This window comes from Triticum urartu, chromosome 1 (genome assembly GCF_003073215.2).
Source record: "Triticum urartu cultivar G1812 chromosome 1, Tu2.1, whole genome shotgun sequence".
Lineage (NCBI taxonomy): Eukaryota > Viridiplantae > Streptophyta > Magnoliopsida > Poales > Poaceae > Triticum > Triticum urartu.
In genome coordinates this window covers 321,587,073-321,601,041 of record NC_053022.1, presented here as the reverse complement: position 1 = coordinate 321,601,041, position 13,969 = coordinate 321,587,073, and positions in this window count along the sequence as shown.

Genomic DNA, 13,969 nt, shown 5'->3' with positions numbered 1-13,969 from the left:
TTCATCGTTCTCGTACTCGCACACTCCTCCCCCTCGATATAGTATGCCTCTCGTACCACCTCCTACATGCATCCCTCTCTCTCTATCCTTCTCCTCATGCCTCATTTGCTTCTAACACACACATGCATGTATACCGATCGATCTCCCACCATATACCTAGATCGACTTTAACTACCCCCCCATCGATCGACGTACCTCACAAGTTATGTCTCTCCTTTCTCTTACAAAGGGCGATTGATCTTCCTACATAGTTACATTTGCTTACCACAACCACATCGTCCCCCCTCATCATTCGTGCATGCCTCCTGACCCGTCTCTCACACGCACGTGCACAGACAACAAGCAACCATCTCCTCTCTTATTGATATTGCGGGTGTGCCCTCCGTTTTTCTAGCAAGCCTATCCCACCATTTGTTAGAAGAAACTCCACTACCACCCCCTCCAACACTCTAGCTCTGTCTCTCTCCCAACCTTATTCATCTCTTGCACATATGCATGGATGCCGATCGATCTCCCTTAATACATGAGGCAGATCGATCTCCTTAATACATGAGGTAGGCCTCTCTCCTCCTCCACACATATACTAGCCATTGTACCTCTATAGTTAATTGGGCCTCCCTCTTCCCCCACCACACACCGATAGTCGAGCGCTGCAGGTAGGTATCCATGCCACAGAGACAAACTGCACATGTCCCATCTCACGTTCCAGTAGGCCAGCCACTCTATATCTTTGACGTGAGCACACACAAATTCGATGGAACTCTTTATCGATCGCGCGCGCACACACACACACATCATCCCTCTCTTCGATTCTATGGACACCTCAAGCCGATGATACCTCCACTCTCTTCTCATGGATTGCCCCCTCTATATATATGTTATATCCAGGACTCTATTTCACACACATTGCATATGTTAAAATTTTTGATTGCCCCCCCCCCCCACAAAAAAAACTCTCAAGAACCCACACACTATATCTCTCTAGGTTTGTATCTCTCTCACACAACCCCACGTAGGTGGTGTACGTATACAAGAAGAGAATAGGTGCACCGTGCACGTACTCACGCTTCGTGCCCAGCCACACCCGCGCGGGTACACGGTGGAGCTCATTTATCCGCAGAAGCTGAATTTGTTTTTGAAACATCAAGTGGCCAGAGACTCGAAAACTTATTTGCCCATTAGTGACTTGTCAGGGCGGTGGATTTTAGTTTGTACGATAATGCTGCATCCACCTAAAGTAACGAAAGTTCTTACGTAAACTTCCTAGTAATTCCCTCTTCGTAGGTGCAGCATTACTCCTAACATTTGTAATATCAGTTTGAAACTTGTAATATTGTCGTGTCCTATTCCTCACTCTGTGCATTTAAAAACCGAACCAAAAAACCATACCAAAAATAAACCGAACCGAACCAATTTTATGGTTTTTATGGTTTCTGGTTTCGGTATGGTATGAACTTTTCATACCGATTTGAACTTGGTTTTTATGGTATATACCAGAAAACTGAACGGTTAACCGAATAAACCGAAGTAAAAAATAAATTTATATTTCTTGAGATGAACAACCATACAAGTTGTCATTTTTCTTGTACATGAGTTAAATGCACTACTAAGCACGTAATTTTTTCTTGTAACATAGTCATTTTTCTATTTTTAAAATGCTAAGCACGTCCATAACCATCAACAGATGAATCAATGCATGCATCTATACTTATATATATAGTCATATACTATTTGTGTAGAATAGTATGTGTTTTGAGTCATAAATTTGCTAATTATTATTACGTCACTTCCAAATTCGCGTCAACTTTGGTTTTTATGGTATATACCGAAACCATACCGAAATAATTTGGTATATACCAAAACCGAACCGTATTTTAATTTCATACCATATTTACCGAAGTATTAATACCGTACAAACTAAAAAACCGTATAAATCGGACCATGTAAACCGAATAAACCGAACGCACAGGGTGACATATTCCTGCGTTTTCAAAATCATGCGAATCAAACAGGTCCTGAGTTGGTGATGATGTTGTGCCTCCCATCTTTCACCAATAGCCGTCGGATCTAGATCTGACGCATACAAACCAAGCTTCTCCATTTTTGCAAAAAGATGCTCGCACTTGTTCCCTATTTACAAACAACTCCTTGTCTCTCACAATCAGCCTCATCTCCTCCCCACCATATCTAGGAGTAGAAGGCCGTGGAAAAATCTGGCCCAATGGCCGCTGCCGGAGCCGTCCACCCCCAATCTTGGTGTTTCGTGCAATGCACAGGCATCTACGCACGGGAAATTATGTCGAACAGGGCTAGTTGTAAGCAGGCTAGCTCTACAGCCATGATGATAGTGACTGCAGACGGTGAGGCTGACTATGGTATGCCGAACACGGCGCATATACTCAGGTGTCATCTCCGGCGCAGGGTCTTGTCACTTCACTATGAGGAGCAGCACGCAATAATTTGACCAACGGATAGTACAATGCTAGTACTCCTACTACTACATTGGTAGTACTACTACTAGTACTAGTAGCACCACCGTATGGATTTAGGAGTACTACCACGTCCATCTGGATTTTAGTATTTGACTAGCAATATCTAGTAATGCATGTCACCAAAAATGTACTACTCCCTCTGTAAATAAATACATGGTGTTTTATTCCTATCGGCAAGAGAACTTAATGTTTTTTTGCTACTCCTAACTAGAGTACTAATAGGATTACATGCAATGAACTAAACACTGCATGTCATGTTTGGTAGTCTCAAGTCATTGAAAGCATGCACGGCCCACATCTCTCATTGGTTGATATTGTTGGGGAACGTAGTAATTTCAAAAAAAATCCTACGCACACGCAAGATCATGGTGATGCATAGCAACGAGAGGGGAGAGTGTTGTCTACGTACCCTCGTAGACCGAAGCGGAAGCATTGATGCAACGTAGAGGAAGTAGTCGTACGTCTTCCCGGTCCAACCGATCCAAGCACCGTTACTCCGGCACCTCCGAGTTCTTGACACACGTACAGCTCAATGACGCACCCCGGGCTCCGATCCAGCAAAGCTTCGGGGAGGAGTTTCGTCAGCACGACGACGTGGTGACGATCTTGATGTTTAACCGTCGCAGGGCTTCGCCTAAGCACCGCTACAATATGATCGAGGTGTAATATCGTGGAGGGGGGCATCGCACACGGCTAAGGAATGATCACGAAGATCAACTTGTGTGTTCTAGGGTGCCCCCTGCCCCCGTATATAAAGGAGCAAGGGGGAGGCCGGCCGGCCCTTGGGTGCGCCAAGGAGAGGGGGGGAGTCCTCCTCCTAGTGGGAGTAGGACTCCCCTTTCCTAGTCCAACTAGGAATAGGGAGGGGGAAGGAAAAAGAGGGAGAGGGAGAGGGAAAGGGGGGCCGCGCCCCCCCTCCTAGTCCTATTCGGACTCCCCATGAGGGGGGGGGGCGCCACCTCCTGGGCTGCTGCCCTCTCTCTCCCCTCAGGCCCAATAAGGCCCATTACTTCCCCGGGGGGTTCCGGTAACCCCTCCGACTCCGGTTTTATCCGAAATCACCCGGAACAATTCCGGTGTCCGAATATAGTCGTCCAATATATCGATCTTTATGTCTCGACCATTTCGAGACTCCTCGTCATGTCCGTGATCACATCCGGGACTCCGAACAACCTTCCGGTACATCAAAATACATAAACTCATAATAACTGTCATCGTAACGTTAAGCGTGCGGACCCTACGGTTCGAGAACAATGTAGACATGACCGAGACACGTCTCCGGTCAATAACAAATAGCGGGACCTGGATGCCCATATTGGCTCTACATATTCTACGAAGATCTTTATCGGTCAGACCGCATAACAACATACGTTGTTCCCTTTGTCATCGGTATGTTACTTGCCCGAGATTCGATCGTCGGTATCCAATACCTAGTTCAATCTTGTTATCGGCAAGTCTCTTTACTCGTTCCGTAATACATCATCTCACAACTAACACATTAGTTGTAATGCTTGCAAGGCTTATGTGATGTGCATTACCGAGAAGGCCCAGAGATACCTCTCCGACATTCGGAGTGACAAATCCTAATCTCGAAATACGCCAACCCAACAAGTACCTTTGGAGATACCTGTAGAGCACCTTTATGATCACCCAGTTACGTTGTGACGTTTGGTAGCACACAAAGTGTTCTTCTGGTAAACGGGAGTTGCATAATCTCATAGTCATAGGAACATGTATAAGTCATGAAGAAAGCAATAGCAACATACTAAACGATCGGGTGCTAAGCTAATGGAATGGGTCATGTCAATCAGATCATTCAACTAATGATGTGACCTCGTTAATCAAATAACAACTCTTTGTTTATGGTTAGGAAACATAACCATCTTTGATTAACGAGCTAGTCAAGTAGAGGCATACTAGTGACACTCTGTTTGTTTATATATTCACACATGTATTATGTTTCCGGTTAATACAATTCTAGCATGAATAATAAACATTTATCATGATATATGAGGAAATAAATAATAACTTTATTATTGCCTCTAGGGCATATTTCCTCCAGTATCCCACTTGCACTAGAGTCAATAATCTAGATTACACAGTAATGATTCTAACACCCATGGAGCCTTGGTGCTGATCATGTTTTGCTCGTGGAAGAGGCTTAGTCAACGGGTCTGCTACATTCAGATCCGTATGTATCTTGCAAATCTCTATGTCTCCCACCTGGACTAGATCCCGGATGGAATTGAAGCGTCTCTTGATGTGCTTGGTTCTTTTGTGAAATCTGGATTCCTTTGCCAAGGCAATTGCACCAGTATTGTCACAAAAGATTTTCATTGGACCCGATGCACTAGGTATGACACCTAGATCGGATATGAACTCCTTCATCCAGACTCCTTCGTTTGCTGCTTCCGAAGCAGCTATGTACTCCGCTTCACATGTAGATCCCGCCAAGACGCTTTGTTTAGAACTGCACCAACTGTCAGCTCCACCGTTTAATGTAAACACGTATCCGGTTTGCGATTTAGAATCGTCCGGATCAGTGTCAAAGCTTGCATCAACGTAACCGTTTACAATGAGCTCTTTGTCACCTCCATATACGAGAAACATATCCTTAGTCCTTTTCAGGTACTTCAGGATGTTCTTGACCGCTGTGCAGTGATCCACTCCTGGATTACTTTGGTACCTCCCTGCTAAACTTATAGCAAGGCACACATCAGGTCTGGTACACAACATTGCATACATGATAGAGCCTATGGCTGAAGCATAGGGAACATCTTTCATTTTCTCTCTATCTTCTGCAGTGGTCGGGCATTGAGTCTGACTCAACTTCACACCTTGTAACACAGGCAAGAATCCTTTCTTTGCTTGATCCATTTTGAACTTCTTCAAAATCTTGTCAAGGTATGTGCTTTGTGAAAGTCCAATTAAGCGTCTTGATCTATCTCTATAGATCTTTATGCCTAATATGTAAGCAGCTTCACCGAGGTCTTTCATTGAAAAACTCTTATTCAAGTATCCCTTTATGCTATCCAGAAATTCTATATCATTTCCAATCAGTAATATGTCATCCACATATAATATCAGAAATGCTACAGAGCTCCCACTCACTTTCTTGTAAATACAGGCTTCTCCGAAAGTCTGTATAAAACCAAATGCTTTGATCACACTATCAAAGCGTTTATTCCAACTCCGAGAGGCTTGCACCAGTCCATAAATGGATCGCTGGAGCTTGCACACTTTGTTAGCTCCCTTTGGATCGACAAAACCTTCCGGTTGCATCATATACAACTCTTCTTCCAGAAATCCATTCAGGAATGCAGTTTTGACATCCATCTGCCAAATTTCATAATCATAAAATGCGGCAATTGCTAACATGATTCGGACAGACTTAAGCATTGCTACGGGTGAGAAGGTTTCATCGTAGTCAACCCCTTGAACTTGTCGAAAACCTTTTGCGACAAGTCGAGCTTTGTAGACAGTAATATTACCGTCAGCGTCAGTCTTCTTCTTGAAGATCCATTTATTCTCAATTGCTTGCCGATCCTCGGGCAAGTCAACCAAAGTCCATACTTTGTTCTCATACATGGATTCCATCTCAGATTTCATGGCTTCAAGCCATTTTGCGGAATCTGGGCTCACCATCGCTTCTTCATAGTTCGTAGGTTCATCATGATCTAGCAGCATGATTTCCAGAGCAGGATTACCGTACCACTCTGACGCAGTTCTCACTCTGGTTGATCTACGAGGTTCAGTAGTATCTTGTCCTGAAGTTTCATGATCATTATCATTAGCTTCCTCACTAATTGGTGTAGGTGTCACAGAAACAGTTTTCTGTGATGTACTACTTTCCAATAAGGGAGCAGGTACAGTTACCTCATCAAGTTCTACTTTCCTCCCACTCACATCTTTCGAGAGAAACTCCTTCTCCAGAAAGTTTCCGAATTTAGCAACAAAAGTCTTGCCTTCGGATCTGTGATAGAAGGTGTATCCAATAGTTTCCTTTGGATATCCTATGAAGATACATTTCTCCGATTTGGGTTCGAGCTTATCAAGTTGAAGCTTTTTCACATAAGCATCGCAGCCCCAAACTTTCAGAAACGACAACTTTGGTTTCTTGCCAAACCATAGTTCATAAGGTGTCGTCTCAACGGATTTCGATGGTGCCCTATTCAACGTGAATGCGGCCGTCTCTAAAGCATAACCCCAAAACGATAGCGGTAAATCAGTAAGAGACATCATAGATCGCACCATATCTAGTAAAGTACGATTATGACGTTCGGACACACCATTACGCTGTGGTGTTCCAGGTGGCGTGAGTTGCGAAACTATTCCGCATTGCTTCAAATGTACACCAAACTCGTAACTCAAATATTCTCCTCCACGATCAGATCGTAGAAACTTTATTTTCTTGTTAAGATGATTTTCAACTTCACTCTGAAATTCTTTGAACTTTTCAAATGTTTCAGACTTATGTTTCATTAAGTAGATATACCCATATCTGCTTAAGTCATCTGTGAAGGTCAGAAAATAACGATATCCGCCACGAGCCTCAATATTCATCGGACCACATACATCTGTATGTATGATTTCCAACAAATCTGTTGCTCTCTCCATAGTACCGGAGAACGGTGTTTTAGTCATCTTGCCCATGAGGCACGGTTCGCAAGTACCAAGTGATTCATAATCAAGTGGTTCCAAAAGTCCATCAGTATGGAGTTTCTTCATGTGCTTTACACCGATATGACCTAAACGGCAGTGCCACAAATAAGTTGCACCATCATTATCAACTCTGCATCTTTTGGCTTCAACATTATGAATATGTGTATCACTACTATTGAGATTCAATAAGAATAGACCACTCTTCAAGGGTGCATGACCATAAAAGATATTACTCATATAAATAGAACAACCATTATTCTCTGATTAAAATGAATAACCATCTCGCATTAAACAAGATCCAGATATAATGTTCATGCTCAACGCTGGCACCAAATAACAATTATTTAGGTCTAATACTAATCCCGAAGGTAGATGTAGAGGTAGCGTGCCGACCGCGATCACATCGACTTTGGAACCATTTCCCACACGCATCGTCACCTCGTCCTTAGCCAATCTTCGCTTAATCCGTAGTCCCTGTTTCGAGTTGCAAATATTAGCAACAGAACCAGTATCAAATACCCAGGTGCTACTGCAAGCTCTAGTAAGGTACACATCAATAACATGTATATCACATATACCTTTGTTCACCTTGCCATCCTTCTTATCCGCCAAATACTTGGGGCAGTTCCGTTTCCAGTGACCAGTCTGCTTGCAGTAGAAGCACTCAGTTTCAGGCTTAGGTCCAGACTTGGGTTTCTTCTCTTGAGCAGCAACTTGCTTGCCGTTCTTCTTGAAGTTCCCCTTCTTCTTCCCTTTGCCCTTTTTCTTGAAACTAGTGGTCTTGTTGACCATCAACACTTGATGCTCCTTTTTGATTTCTACCTCCGCAGCTTTCAGCATTGCGAAGAGCTCGGGAATAGTCTTATTCATCCCTTGCATATTATAGTTCATCACGAAGCTCTTGTAGCTTGGTGGCAGTGATTGGAGAATTCTGTCAATGACGCAATCATCTGGAAGATTAACTCCCAATTGAATCAAGTGATTATTATACCCAGACATTTTGAGTATATGCTCACTGACAGAACTGTTCTCCATCTTGCAGCTATAGAACTTATTGGAGACTTCATATCTCTCAATCCGGGCATTTGCTTGAAATATTAACTTCAACTCCTGAAACATCTCATATGCTCCATGACGTTCAAAACGTCGTTGAAGTCCCGATTCTAAGCCGTAAAGCATGGCACACTGAACTATCGAGTAGTCATCAGCTTTGCTCTGTCAGACGTTCATAACATCTGGTGTTGCTCCAGCAGCAGGCCTGGCACCCAGCGGTGCTTCCAGGACGTAATTCTTCTGTGCAGCAATGAGGATAATCCTCAAGTTACGGACCCAGTCCGTGTAATTGCTACCATCATCTTTCAACTTTGCTTTCTCAAGGAACGCATTAAAATTCAACGGAACAACAGCACGGGCCATCTATCTACAATCAAACATACATAAGCAAGATACGGTACTAAGTTCATGATAAATTTAAGTTATTAATCAAATTACTTAAAGAACTCCCACTTAGATAGACATCCCTCCAATCCTCTAAGTGATCACGTGATCCAAATCAACTAAACCATGTCCGATCATCACGTGAGATGGACTAGTTTCATTGGTGAACATCACTATGTTGATCATATCTACTATATGATTCACGCTCGACCTTTCGGTCTCCGTGTTCCGAGGCCATATCTGCATATGCTTGCTCGTCAAGTATAACCTGAGTATTCCGCGTGTGCAACTGTTTTGCACCCGTTGTATTTGAATGTAGAGCCTATCACACCCGATCATCACGTGGTGTCTCAGCACGAAGAACTTTCGCAACGGTGCATACTCAGGGAGAACACTTCTTGATAATTTTAGTGAGAGATCATCTTATAATGCTACCGTCAATCAAAGCAAGATAAGATGCATAAAAGATAAACATCACATGCAATCAATATAAGTGATATGATATGGCCATCATCATCTTGTGCCTGTGATCTCCATCTCCGAAGCACCGTCATGATCACCATCGTCACCGGCGCGACACCTTGATCTCCATCGTAGCATCGTTGTCGTCTCGCCAATTTTATGCTTCCACGACTATCGCTACCGCTTAGTGATAAAGTAAAGCATTACAGCGCGATTGCATTGCATACAATAAAGCGACAACCATATGGCTCCTGCCAGTTGCCGATAACTCGGTTACAAAACATGATCATCTCATACAATAAAATTTAGCATCATGTCTTGACCATATCACATCACAACATGCCCTGCAAAAACAAGTTAGACGTCCTCTACTTTGTTTGTTGCAAGTTTTACGTGGCTGCTACGGGCTTAAGCAAGAACCAATCTTACCTACGCATCAAAACCACAACGATAGTTTGTCAAGTTGATGCCGTTTTAACCTTCGCAAGGACCGGGCGTAGCCACACTCGGTTCAACTAAAGTTGGAGAAACAGTCACCCGCAAGCCACCTATGTGCAAAGCATGTCGGGAGAACCGGTCTCGCATAAGCGTACGCGTAATGTCGGTCCGGGCCGCTTCATCCAACAATACCGCCGAACCAAAGTATGACATGCTGGTAGGCAGTATGACTTATATCGCCCACAACTCACTTGTGTTCTACTCGTGCATATAACATCAAACCATAAAACTTAGGCTCGGATGCCACTGTTGGGGAACATAGTAATTTCAAAAAAATTCCTACGCACACGCAAGATCATGGTGATGCATAGCAACGAGAGGGGAGAGTGTTGTCTACGTACCCTCGTAGACCGAAGCGGAAGCGTTGATGCAACGTAGAGGAAGTAGTCGTACGTCTTCTCGGTCCAACCGATCCAAGCGCCGTTACTCCGGCACCTCCGGGTTCTTGACACACGTACAACTCGATGACGCACCCCGGGCTCCGATCCAGCAAAGCTTCAGGGAGGAGTTTTGTCAGCACGACGGCGTGGTGACGATCTTGATGTTTAACCGTCGCAGGGCTTCGTCTAAGCACCGCTACAATATGATCGAGGTGTAATATCGTGGAGGGGGGCACCGCACACGGCTAAGGAACGATCACGAAGATCAACTTGTGTGTTCTAGGGTGCCCCCCTGCCCCCGTATATAAAGGAGCAAGGGGGAGGCCGGCCGGCCCTTGGGTGCGCCAAGGAGAGGGGGGGAGTCCTCCTCCTAGTGGGAGTAGGACTCCCCTTTCCTAGTCCAACTAGGAATAGGGAGGGGGAAGGAAAAAGAGGGAGAGGGAGAGGGAAAGGGGGGCCGCGCCCCCCTAGTCCTATTCGGACTCCCCATGAGGGGGGGCGCGCCACCTCCTGGGCTGCTGCCCTCTCTCTCCCCTCAGGCCCAATAAGGCCCATTACTTCCCCGGGGGGTTCCGGTAACCCCTCCGGCACTCCGGTTTTATCCAAAATCACCCGGAACAATTCCGGTGTCCGAATATAGTCGTCCAATATATCGATCTTTATGTCTCGACCATTTCGAGACTCCTCGTCATGTCCATGATCACATCCGGGACTCCGAACAACCTTCGGTACATCAAAATACATAAACTCATAATAACTGTCATCGTAACGTTAAGCGTGCGGACCCTACGGTTCGAGAACAATGTAGACATGACTGAGATACGTCTCCGGTCAATAACCAATAGCGGGACCTGGATGCCCATATTGGCTCCTACATATTCTACGAAGATCTTTATCGGTCAGACCGCATAACAATATACGTTGTTCCCTTTGTCATCGGTATGTTACTTGCCCGAGATTCGATCGTCGGTATCCAATACCTAGTTCAATCTTGTTATCGGCAAGTCTCTTTACTCGTTCCGTAATACATCATCTCACAACTAACACATTACTTGTAATGCTTGCAAGGCTTATGTGATGTGCATTACCGAGAAGGCCCAGAGATACCTCTCCGACATTCGGAGTGACAAATCCTAATCTCGAAATACGCCAACCCAACAAGTACCTTTGGAGACACCTGTAGAGCACCTTTATGATCACCCAGTTACGTTGTGACGTTTGGTAGCACACAAAGTGTTCTTCTGGTAAACGGGAGTTGCATAATCTCATAGTCATAGGAACATGTATAAGTCATGAAGAAAGCAATAGCAACATACTAAACGATCGGGTGCTAAGCTAATGGAATGGGTCATGTCAATCAGATCATTCAACTAATGATGTGACCTCGTTAATCAAGTAACAACTCTTTGTTTATGGTTAGGAAACATAACCATCTTTGATTAACGAGCTAGTCAAGTAGAGGCATACTAGTGACACTCTGTTTGTTTATATATTCACACATGTATTATGTTTCCGGTTAATACAATTCTAGCATGAATAATAAACATTTATCATGATATATGAGGAAATAAATAATAACTTTATTATTGCCTCTAGGGCATATTTCCTTCAGATATGTCACGAAATAAGAAACAAGGAGGGAGTTAATGCACCGTGCCTAAGTATTTTGGGATTATTTGGTTTTCGTAAGGTGACTTACACAACATTTTTTTACATGAATTAACATTTAATAGTTAAATCAAAGGTCAAAACTTGGCGCAAAATGCAAAGGGGACCAATAAACCAGTAAACATCAAACTTCTCTCGTTTGGTCCCAACTAGAGGTCTGGTGAGATGACTATACTGCACCGGCACGGAGGGGGACGCAGCTTCATTGACTTACGACAACTGCCTTTGGGTGAATGCCATGTGGCCCCAGGGGGTGGCTAGCCCACCTATCATACAACCAAAGGCAGGTGCAGTAGAGGGCCGAGGAGTAGTATGAAATCCTACGCACCTACGCACGCTAACCAAGGGCTGAGTGATCACTCGAATCGCAAGATCAGTTGACTAGAAGCTATGCTAGACCCATGGAGGCGATGAGTGCGAGCATCAGCCGGCTGTGCCAGATGGTCCACGACGCCGGCCTGCGGCCCGGCACCGAGGAACGTCTCCAGGTAGTATTGCTTGAGGCCGCCAGGGCGAGGGCCCGCTTGGACGACAGCTTCATCTCCTTGTTCGACGAGGTCCTCGTCGGTTTCCTCGACAAGTTCACCATCGTCAAGAAGCTTGCGGACGACTTTGACGTAAGCCTCCAGCCGACGCGCCCAGGCTCTGCGATGCCCGCCACCCTCAACGGCCACTATGGTAACAACCTCTTCGACGCACTGGTGGCCCTGCAACTGCCCGCCGTCGCGCCGGAGAATGTCCACCTCGAGGTCGCGCTCGCCGCGCAGCGCCTCGCGCAGCAAGACACCATCGACATAATCACCCACGTCTACGCGCAAATCGTCCACAAGGACTACTACATGTAAGAGGAGGACGATAGGACACTGGCCTTCTTGGAGCGCAGGGCAACCTTGGACGACACTGTTCAGAGCACGTTGAGCTCGCCGCCAACGCCGCTGCTCCTCACACGTCGGTTGGTGACCCGGCACACTAGGGAGTGAGGATGTCGTTGAACGTTGATGGATCCGTATGTATTTTTATCTTTCCGTCAAATCCATGTAGTAGTATATGATACTACAGTAATTATCTTACCTTTTGCATCAACTTCATAATTTTCGTACGTACTCCATGCATGAACGGCGCTAGAACCAAACTTCTCATTACTCTAGGCAAAATTGTTATTTTCTATCTATCGGTCGCGCCATGGAGCAGAACCAAATTTTACAAGTTACGAGTTCAAAAGGAAAAGCCTGTCGTGTTCGCGTCGCACCCCCACACGGTTGGTCCGGCACGCCGCTCAAGCGGGAATGCGTGCGGTGTTGCATTTTCACTTACAAGTGGGACCGCAGTTGAGCAAACCGACTATCGGCAAACCCCTACCCCGCCCACCACGTGATGGCTGAGAAAACAGGAGGGAGAAGAGATGGCTGTAGCACGGACTCCAAGAAAATTGGTGTCGGATGGGACTCGTGTGGGTGGCGTGTGCCGTACTGCTAGACGTGAATGCTACTGAGTTATGGCCCATGCCACCCCACTATATCGAGCCTATATCGAGGTACATAGAACAAATTTTCTGCAGTCCATGCTCAGCCCTCCTCTATCTCTCTTCTCAGCCAGCCAACGGACGCGCGGAGCCCATCGTCTGTTTGCTCACATGCGGCCCCACATGTTAGTGAAAACGCAAGAGGACCCACTGAACCTGCACATCTTTCACCTCGATGTGCTGGTGATGAAAAACAAATCCAATAAAGATCTTCGGTGGCCGCTTTTGGAGTTACTCAAGAGTAGTAAGATTCTATTTACAGTTTAACCCAAGATGCACATCTCGTGGCTTCAACTACCACTCTATTTTCTTTCATGACACGACCTGGATGCTGGATGTCCCACATGTCGGCAAAAGGAGGAAGGACCCGACCAAATCTTTGGTTCTGCTCTCGGATGAGATTAGTGCACTTGTTGATACTCCTACTAGAATAGAGGCTAGACATGAGACTAGATGCGAGGAAGCAACGTCTACTTCTTTACACTCGAAGAAGAAAGAAGCATGCAAGATCGAGCCTTCGCAGATCAACAATGAATGCATCGAGAAGGCACTAATCCAACTTACAGGAGTAGTAAAATGTATTCTTGTGGTTCTTGTTTTCTTTGGTCTTGCTTTTCTAGTCAAAATTATTGTTGGAGTTCATGCAAAACGGAGGTCCGTTTGGGGTCGTGCGTTGGAGTTGGCCTTACAAGTGGGACCGCAGTTAAGGAAACCGACTATCGGCAAACCCCCACCTCGCCCGTCGCGCGATGGCTGAAGTTAGGCTGGTCATAGTGGGAGTAACTTAGCAAGTAACATAGCACATTTCAAGACAAGTTTGCTTATGTGGCATATAGTTAATGAGGAGA